Below are 10,097 nucleotides of genomic sequence, written 5' to 3' on the forward strand. Positions count from 1 at the left end.
TATTGAATCTGAATGTCCAAATACATGATAGAAAGTTAGAAACTGACCTTGCCCACAGCTAAAAGTTGTAAGGGTATTTTACCCTTATCCATTGTTTTGGTTACAATGACACCGTGCTAGAGTATTTGGCCTAATACATGTTTATAAAGATAATCCCAGGTATTAGCCAAAGAGGCATAAATGGTGTATCAAGGAACAAGAAGGCTAAAGGAGACCCCCCCACTTCGACTACAATCAAAAGGGGTTCTCCAGCAGGCTGCCGGTCATAGGTCCGGTTGGACCGGCCCGTGCGCCGACAGCTTCCGGTTTGCCGTCCGGTCGACCGGGCGCTGGGCCGGGCGCTCCGGCGCCAACCGGCTCCTGCGCTGACGGCAACCGGGCGACGTACTGGAAGACATGAAGAAGTCCCCGGTCAAGGTCCGGTCTGCCGCCCGGTTTGGACCGGCGGGTCCGGTCCCTGGCCCGGTCCGACCGGGCTACCGACCGGGTGCCCCCGGCGCCAACCGAGCTCCCATTGATCGCAACCGGAGGGAGTACTGCGCGTCACTTCGAGGGTCCGGTCATGATCCGGTCTGTCGTCCGGTTTGGACCGGCGGGTCCGGTCCCTGGTCCGGTCGGACCGGCCTATGACCGGCTGTCCGGTCTGTGGTCCGGTTGACCGGGTTTCTCGGGAGAAAGCTGATGTGTCAAGTGAGCAATGGCCATATTACAAGTGACACTATAAGTAGCCCTTCTCCTACCTCTGAATAGTTAGGCACTATACTACAAGCTGTTCTTGAGCTCTCTCTCTCTTACTCCATTGCTAGAAACACCAAAAGCCTCAGATCTCCCTCCTCCTCCACCCAAACTCAAATCCCTCCGGGGAATCATTAGAGGAGGACCCGATCTACCGTTCTACCAAGCCAAATCTCATTCCCCCTTGTATTCATTGAGAAGATTGCTTCCTAGGGTTCCTTGGAAACCCTAGGTGGGCAAGAGTAGTCCGGAAGCATCCGGGCTGTGGATTTGCTCCGGGCAAGATTGTGAAGGTTTGGAGGCTACCTCAAAGTCTACCACAAGTGAGTGAGCTATTCCTTCGTGGGATAGGCTCCGGAGAATAGGGTGAGCCTTCGTGGCGCGGGGAATCCTTCGTGGGACCTCCACTCCTCCAAACGTGACGTACCTTGTTGCAAAGCAAGGGAACACGGGAATACATCCTCGTCTCCGCGTGCTATCGGTTATCTCTAAACCGAACTCCTTACTTGTGATTTAACTGCCTGTGAGAGCCTCCGTGCTTGAGTTAGTTGTATCCTCATATAGGTTGCTTCACCTAGTTTGCATTAGGCTCACCTTTATATTCCGCAAAGCCTAATATTGCAAAGAAAGAATTAAAATCTATAGAAACCTATTCACCCCCCCTCTAGGTTTACCATCTCTATACTTTCAATTGGTATCAGAGCCTGGACTCTTATTAAGGGCTTCACCGCCTTAAGAGTGAGATGGATAAACTCTTCGAGGGTCTAGATGACGACTCTAACCTTTCGGTTAAAGAGATGAAATCTAGATTCTTGGCATATGATGCCGAGAAGAAGAAAAAGGAGGATGAGCTACAAAACCAAATGACAGAAATGACTGCCATGCTTAAGAACCTAACTGCGGGTGGAACTCCTAGTGGGGCTTCGGTCTCTAAGGAAACCTACCATGATGTTAACCATGACTATCCCAGAAACACTTCACCCATGCCTCATATAAACCATAGTGGGACCGTTCCCCATTACGATGGAACTCACTTTCCACATTGGAAATCTGCTATGGAATCTCATATTCGCAGCTGCAGTGTGGAGCTATGGGAGCTCATTGTTCATCGACATCGGGAGCCACAAGATCCTACTCGGTTGACCTCCACTGAGTTCTACAACCGTCAACTCAATGCATCCGCACGTGACAAGATTAGAAGTGGCATCAACTGCAAGCTTCTTGATCAAGTCGATGACATTGTCTCCGCTAAAGAGTTGTGGGATCGGATCGTAGTACTCCAAGAGGGAACCGATTTGATCCAATCAGCTCTTTATGAGACCGCAAAGCAAGAGGCCCACCAGTTCATGATTCGAGATGGAGAATCCGTATCCGATGCCTATGCTAGGCTTGGTGCTCTGAAAGTAAGAGTCAAGGGACTTGGTGCTGAGAAGTACAATGACGGCTTCGAGATGAACGAAGCCTTCATAAAATCCAAGGTCATTGCTATGATTGCCGTCAAACAAGAAGACACCAACCTTGCACTCAACTTACAAATCATGACCAAGAGTGCCGATCTCAACTCCGATGATCTAGTCTCCTATGTGGCCGCCAATGAAAGCATGGCCAAAGCCGGGAAGAGGCTCAAGGCAATGAACCGTGTTGATGAAGCCTCACACAACCATGAAGCGTCACACAACCTTGCTCTCAAAGCTAGAGCCGACCATGAAAGCAAAGAAGACTACGAAATTGAAGAAGATGAAGAGATGACCTCAACTAGTGACATTGCTACCGACTTTGCTTTCTTTGCCAAGAAGTACAAGGCAAAGTTCCCAATGCTCCTCAATGACAAGAAGAAGAAGAGAACTTGCTACAATTGTGATGAAGATAACCACTTTGCAAATGAGTGCCCTTATGAGAAAAGGGTAGACAAGCCAAAGTTCATCAAAGGGGTCAAGCCAAGATTGAAGCCGAACCCAATCAACGATCGGTACAAGAAGAACAAGGGAAGAGCTTTTGTTGGGGCCGAGTACTTGTCCGATGAAGAAGAGGAAGATGAGGAGAAGGAGGCCGGAGTGGCCGGTTTAGCTTACTCTAAGCCCGGGTCACTCTTCACATATGACTACTCCAAAGATTACTCCACGGAAAATGATGTTGGCTCTTCCTTCATGGCAAGAACAACTCAAGATGATGACTCCGATGACTCTCCCTTCTCTCCAACCATTGGCTCTTGTCTTATGGCAAGGGAAACCAAGGTAATGGAACCTCCACCTTCCCTATCTAGTGTTCTTGATGATGAAAACGAAGATCAAGAAGAATTAATTATGCTTAAGGAACTCTACGATGTTAGATGCACCCTTCGTGGTGAAGCTCTTGTCAAGTTTGATTTCTTGATGGACTCACTCAAAGAAAAGGATGAGTCCATTGAGGAATTAGAATATCAATTGAATGAGAAGGAACGGAGATTCAATCTCCTAAGACAAGAGCTAAAAACCGAAAGGTGCATATCTCAAGGCCTTAAGCAACAAATTGAAACTTATGAACTTGATAAAGTCAAGGACCTAGAAACTATTGATAGGGCTCAATTATTGACCCAAGAGCTCAATGCCTCAAAGGAGGAACTTGAAGTTGCTCATGCCTCTCTCACTAGGGATCTTGACCACCTTGAAAGAGCTAACAAGCTTGTCAAGGATGAGCTCAAGAAACTTGGAGAGAACCATGATCTACTTCAAGAATCCTACAAAAGGGCTCTTGGATCAATGAAGGATCCCATTGATGTTGAAAAGCTTGCTTGTTCCTCCATTTCCTTTACTAGTGAGCATGCTAAACTTGTTGAGGAACATATTCGTTTACAAGAGGAACTTTCTTTGCATGTTGAGACCAATGCATATCTTGAGTCCTTGGTGACCAAATATGGTCTTGACTATCATCCTAATGAATCTTCTTGTGAGCAAGCATCTATTCTTGAGGAAAATGTTAGGCTAACAAAGGAACTTGCAAAGTTCACCACCGTCAAGAACAAGATGGGATTGGATGACCTCTTGAGTAAGCAAAGGTCAAACAATCAAAAGTATGGACTTGGATATGTTCCCAAGTCCCACAAGAAGAACAACTACAAGAAGAAGAAACCTGCTCAAGATAAGAACAAGAAGGTCACTAACAATGGCAAAGCCTCAAAGGGCAAAGCCACTAGTGGTGACCGCACGGGGCCAAACGATCACTATGCATTATTTGTTGATTATTATGGTGATGTCTATGCTAACTATGTTGGCCCTCCTAATGGCTATGCTTATAGAGAGTACTCAATTTGGGTACCAAAAGATATTGTTGCCATTGCAAAGGAACCCATTAATCGATGGGTTCCTAAATCCTCTACTTGATTTTGTAGGGGTATTCCTCCGGTGGTCCAAAATGGGTGTTTGATAGTGGATGCACCAATCATATGACCGGAGGAAAAGGTGTGCTTGATCAATTCATTGAAGATATCAACAAGAAGTCAAGCATTACCTTTGGTGACAACTCAAAGGGAAAGGTACTTGGGTATGGCAAGGTAGCAATCTCTAAGGACTTGTGCCTTGAGACGGTTATGCTTGTTGAACACCTTGGCTATAACTTACTTTCTATATATCATCTTGCCGATGCCGGTTACAATTCATATTTCACTAAATATTATGTGCAAGTCTTTAGGAGTGACAATCTCAAATTGGTCCTTGTTGGATATGTGGAGAACAACCTTTACGTGGTTGACCTCTCGAAAGAGAGCCCTTCCTTCTCCACATGTCTAATGGCGGCCAAGCATGACGAAGGATGGTTGTGGCATCGCCGCCTTGGTCATGTTAACATGAGGAATCTTAAACAACTCCTAAAGGGTGAGCATATTGTGGGACTAACCGGCGTTTCTTTTGAGAAAGATCGTGTTTGTAGTGCATGTGTAGCCGGAAAGCAACTCAAGAAAAAGCATCCCATCAAGAGTATTGTTACCACATCTAGGCCTTTGGAGCTCCTTCATTTGGATCTCTTTGGGCCATCACATTATGATACTCTTGGTGGAAGCAAGTATGGACTTGTCATTGTTGATGATTACTCAAGATACTCTTGGGTCTTTCTCCTTAAGTCTAAGGACGAGACTCATAGAGAGTTCATCACCTTCGCCAAGAAAGCTCAACGTATGTATGAATCCGAGATCAAGGCAATTAGGACCGACAATGGCACCGAGTTCAAGAACTACACTATGCAAAAGTTTGTTGATGATGAGGGCATCAAGCATGAGTTTTCGGCGCCATACACTCCTCAACAAAACGGTGTTGTTGAAAGGAAGAACCGAACTATCATTGAGATGGCAAGAACCATGTTGAGTGAATTCAACTCTCCCCATAACTTTTGGGGAGAAGCCATCTCTACGGCCGTCCACTACTCCAACCGGCTCTTCCTCCGTCCCCTCCACAACAAAACCCCATACGAGCTCCTTACCGGTAACAAGCCTAATGTCATGTATATTCGTGTCTTTGGATGCAAATGCCTTGTTAAGAACAACAAAGGAAAGCTCGGTAAATTTGAAACTAGAACCATAGAGGGTATATTTGTTGGATATGCGGAGAACTCTCACGCCTATAGATACTACAACCGGTCCTCCGGGACTATTGAAGTATCTTGTGACGTGGTGTTCTTGGAGGATAATGGCTCCCAAGTGGAGCAAGTTGTTCCATGTGTTGCAGGTAATGGTGATGATCCATCTAGTGCCATCAAGCATATGGGCATTGGACACATCCGGCCCATGGAGGTTCATAATGATGATCAAGATGATGGAGTAGATGTTTCAAGCACGCCACAAATGGAGCCTAGCTCAACTCAAGCCGAACCATCAAGTGCAACTCAAGAACCATCCTCTACTCAAGATGAGTCTCAATCCGAAGAACAAGAAGAAGATCCTCATTCTATGGAGCAAGATCATGATGACGATCAAGAAACATCCTCAACTCATGATCAAGATCAAGTGGTCCCTCATGATCAAGTACTAGCAAGAGATGAATTCATTGATCATGAAGGAACCGTTCGGAAGATCAAGGCCGCTACAAGGGCAAGTGACATGAAAGTGGATCAAGTCCTTGGTAGCATCTCAAGAGGAGTGGTAACTCGTAGAAACCATGCATTACTTATCACTTATTGTCAACATCATGCTTTTGTGTCTAGTTTTGAACCACTTAAGGTACATGAAGCTTTGGTCGATCCGGATTGGGTAATTGCCATGCAAGAAGAATTGGAATGTTTCACTCGTAATGAAGTATGGTCTCTAGTTGAGAGACCCAAGGATCATCGCATCAATGTCATTGGGACCAAATGGGTATTCAAGAACAAGCATGATGAGAATGGCATTGTTATACGAAACAAAGCAAGGTTAGTGGCGCAAGGGTTTGCCCAAATAGAAGGTATGGATTTTGAGGATACCTTTGCGCCGGTAGCCCGTCTTGAAGCTATTCGTCTTTTGCTTGCATTTGCATCTTTCCACAATTTCAAATTATATCAAATGGATGTGAAAAGTGCATTTTTGAATGGTCCCCTAAAAGAAACCGCATATGTGGCTCAACCCCCGGGTTTCGAAGACCCATGCCGACCCAACCACGTGTATTTACTCCATAAGGCACTCTACGGTCTCAAGCAAGCTCCACGTGCTTGGTATGAGTTCCTTAGGGATTTCTTACTACATGATGGGTTTTGCATGGGTACGGTCGATTCCACCCTTTTCACCAAGCGGGTTAAAGGGGGTGGCCTCTTTATATGTCAAATATATGTTGATGATATTATCTTTGGTGGAACTAACCCCAATCATAACAAAGCTTTTGAGCTATTGATGACTAGGAAATTTGAGATGTCCATGATGGGAGAGTTGAAGTTCTTTCTAGGCTTCCAAGTGAGGCAACTTGCAAAAGGCACCTTCATCTCTCAAGAAAAGTATGTGAAGGACATGCTCAAGAAATTCAACATGACTAATGCGAGTCCAATGAAGACACCCATGCCCGTAAAGGGGCAACTTGGTTCATGTGACGGTGAGAAGGATGTGGACATAAAGGTATACCGCTCCATGATAGGATCCTTGCTCTACCTTTGTGCCTCTAGGCCGGATATCATGCTAAGTGTAGGGATGTGTGCTCATTTTCAATCCGCTCCCAAGGAGAGCCATTTAGTGGCGGTCAAACGGATACTAAGATACCTTGTTCTCACTCCTACTCTCGAGCTATGGTATCCAAAGGGGTCAATCTTTGAACTCATTGGCTATTCGGATTCCGATTGGGCCGGTGATAAGGTTGATCGGAAGTCTACCTCCGGGGCTTGCCAATTTATTGGCCGGTCATTGGTGAGTTGGTCATCCAAGAAACAAAACTCCACCGCCCTATCCACCGCCGAAGCCGAATACATATCCGCAGCATCTTGTTGCACTCAATTGTTATGGATGAAGCAAACCTTGAAAGACTATGGTGTGTCTCTTGGTACGGTGCCTCTTCTTTGTGACAATGAAAGTGCAATAAAGATCGCCAATAATCCGGTTCAACATTGTCGCACCAAACATATTGACATTCGCCATCACTTCCTATGTGATCATGTTGCCAATAAGGATATTGATCTCACTCATGTGGGAACAACCTACCAATTGGCGGATATTTTCACTAAGCCTTTGGATGAAGCCCGCTTTGTTAACTTGAGAGGAGAACTTGGTATTCTTGATCCTAAAAACTTGGATTGATTAACTTCTTGCACTATATTCTTGCATTTATCTTGCTATCTAGCTTAGAGGCATAGCACATATAGGGATAGTCATCTTACCTTGTCTTGGTATGATGCATACCTATGTGTGCAACATAAATAGACCCAATGTCATTATGTGGACCCAAGCATGTCTCTTCGCGGTCACATGACATTTGCGCTTTCACATAGGGGGAGTAATCCCCCGCCCCTCATTGAGCCTTCATTACAAATTGATTTGACTATATAAGGCCCAATGATTTTAGTGCGAGCATCATTTCCAAAAAAAATGACTTATGATTCTTGATATACACTTCGAATCATGCCCATTGTTGCTATTCTCATCTTGTTTGGATTTTCTCTCCAATGGGTATGCCTAGAGAACTTTGTGTTTCCAACCCCATGTCTATGCTCATCTCATCATCATCTATCTATCTATATGTACATGTCATCATTTGAGCTCTCACACACATTTACACAAAGAATAGGGGCAAAACGAGGCAAAATGACACATTTTTGGGCGAATTGACTCTGGCCGGTCACTGGCCCGGTCGGACCGGCCTTTGCGCTGGGTCGTCCGGCGTTTGGCCCGGTCGACCGGGCGCCCGACCGGCCGTGATGGCTGTTATGTCTTGGAGAGGATACCCCTTGGGGATCTTCTTCCTCATTATCCCCCACCTCCCAAACCTCCATGGCTGCCGCCCCATCGCCTCCCACATGCTCTAGGGTCTTCCCACCACAAGCAACCTCTCAAACTTCACCAAATCATAGATCGGGCCCCTTGGAGCAACTCCACCAAAGGATTTGGTCCCTCTCAACCTACTTTGGGAAATCTTGGAGTTCTTGGGTTTCAAGACCTACCTCGTGTTCTTCTTGCTCTCTTGATCAAGGAGGACCATGTCTTCGGGTAATGTGGTCTATCTTCCTCCCTATCCTCTAGTTCCCCTCACACCTTGCAAATTTTGGACAAATTTTGGAAAATTTTAGGGTTAGGGTTAGGGTTTGTAAGTCCTCCTGCCTTTAGAGTGTCTCACAACACAATGCACTTACTCCAATCTATTGCTATAGTCTATGTTCAAGTTTATGAGTTTTTGCATGATTTTGTGGTAGAATTTCTGGGCAACATCTCACAATTCGACAGACCCGGTCATCCGCCCGGTCGACCGGCCTCTCAACCGGCCGGCCCGGCGTGCCGCCCGGTCAACCGGATTGGCAACCGGCTCGTCCGGTCTGCCGTCCGGTTGGACCGGCCTGTGCGCCGGATCGCCCAGTTCTTCGCATGACCTCATCAAAACACTTGAATATATGCTATGCTTTTTGGCTTCCCTACTTACTGATGACATGTACACTTACCCCACTGCTATCCTCGCTTTATTTTCTCAATCACAGATAGTTGGAGTGGTGAAGACCGTGGCACTGTTGCCAAGCGAGGAAGGCCCACGGTGCCTCCACCACGCCGTTCTAGTGGCCGCATGCCTCCTAAAGCACCTCAGACTACTGACACTGCCAGCTCAGCTGGGGGAAGAAGCAAGAGTGGTAAGAGGAAGGACAAGCATGTCCCCCAAGAGGGTGATGAGATAGTGCCAGCCTTTAATGTGGGAACAGCACATCGTGGTGATTGGCAAAGTGTGAGGATGGAGAACCCATATCGCTTTGAGCAACGGACTTACACTGGTGGGGACAAGTTCTTCTGGACCAAGACTCAAGCACACCTTTGGGAAGATTTCTATAACACTAGAGAATGTATGAATAATGGTGTTGTTGTGATGCCCAAGGTCATCAACACCGACGAGCTTAACTTGTATGCAGCCACAAAGTACCGCTTTGTGGTTGATATCTTGAAGGGTTTGGGTCTATATGAGCTTGTGTGCCTGAAGCCCGATGATGCCCAAAAGGAAAGCATCTATTGTCCACTTCTAGTCCGTCAGTTCCACTGCACCGTATTCTTCCATGATGATGAGGATCGCACTATGACTTGGATGACTGGCAAGGAGAAGTACTCATGCACCTACTCTCAGTTCTCTGCAGCCATGGGCTTTGGTGGTGGCCTTGCTCAAGGGTTCAAGATTCATTCTCGACCTAAGCTTGCTAAAGGTGACATCTCCTTTTGCTATCCCTCGAACCCTACAGCTGGGCCTCCCACTATCTCAGGGATGTACTACTCTTACTATGTCCTTGCCAAGATGTTCCGTGAGAATCTCATCAGCAAGTCAGGCGACACCAGTGAAGTCAGGAACTACCACCTGAATCTGATGTACTATTGCCATCCTGACAGGATAAGGAAGATTGATGGTTGTGATTTCATTCACTGTGAACTGAAGCGTTCAGTTTTGGGCCGCATGACTCCCAACTATGCTCAGTATGTTCAGCGGCTCATCAACTACATAGTTCCTCCTCCTCTCAACACGCTAGAGGAACGGATCATCATGGATGCATTCAAGTTCCCTCTTCAGGACACACGTCCAGAAATCCCTGCCATGATGCCTTCTGAGCGCCGTTCCAAGGAACACCATGATCATGATGCTAGTTCCAGCTACTCTCGGCGCCCCAAGCGTGGTGCCGCTCGTTTCTTCTCCAGCATGTGGCAAATGTGCAAGAATACCAATGATGTTGCCCATCAGAGTCTTGCTTTGAACCAGGAGACA

The sequence above is a fragment of the Lolium perenne genome, chromosome 3, assembly GCF_019359855.2.
Source record: "Lolium perenne isolate Kyuss_39 chromosome 3, Kyuss_2.0, whole genome shotgun sequence".
In the NCBI taxonomy this organism is placed as follows: domain Eukaryota; kingdom Viridiplantae; phylum Streptophyta; class Magnoliopsida; order Poales; family Poaceae; genus Lolium; species Lolium perenne.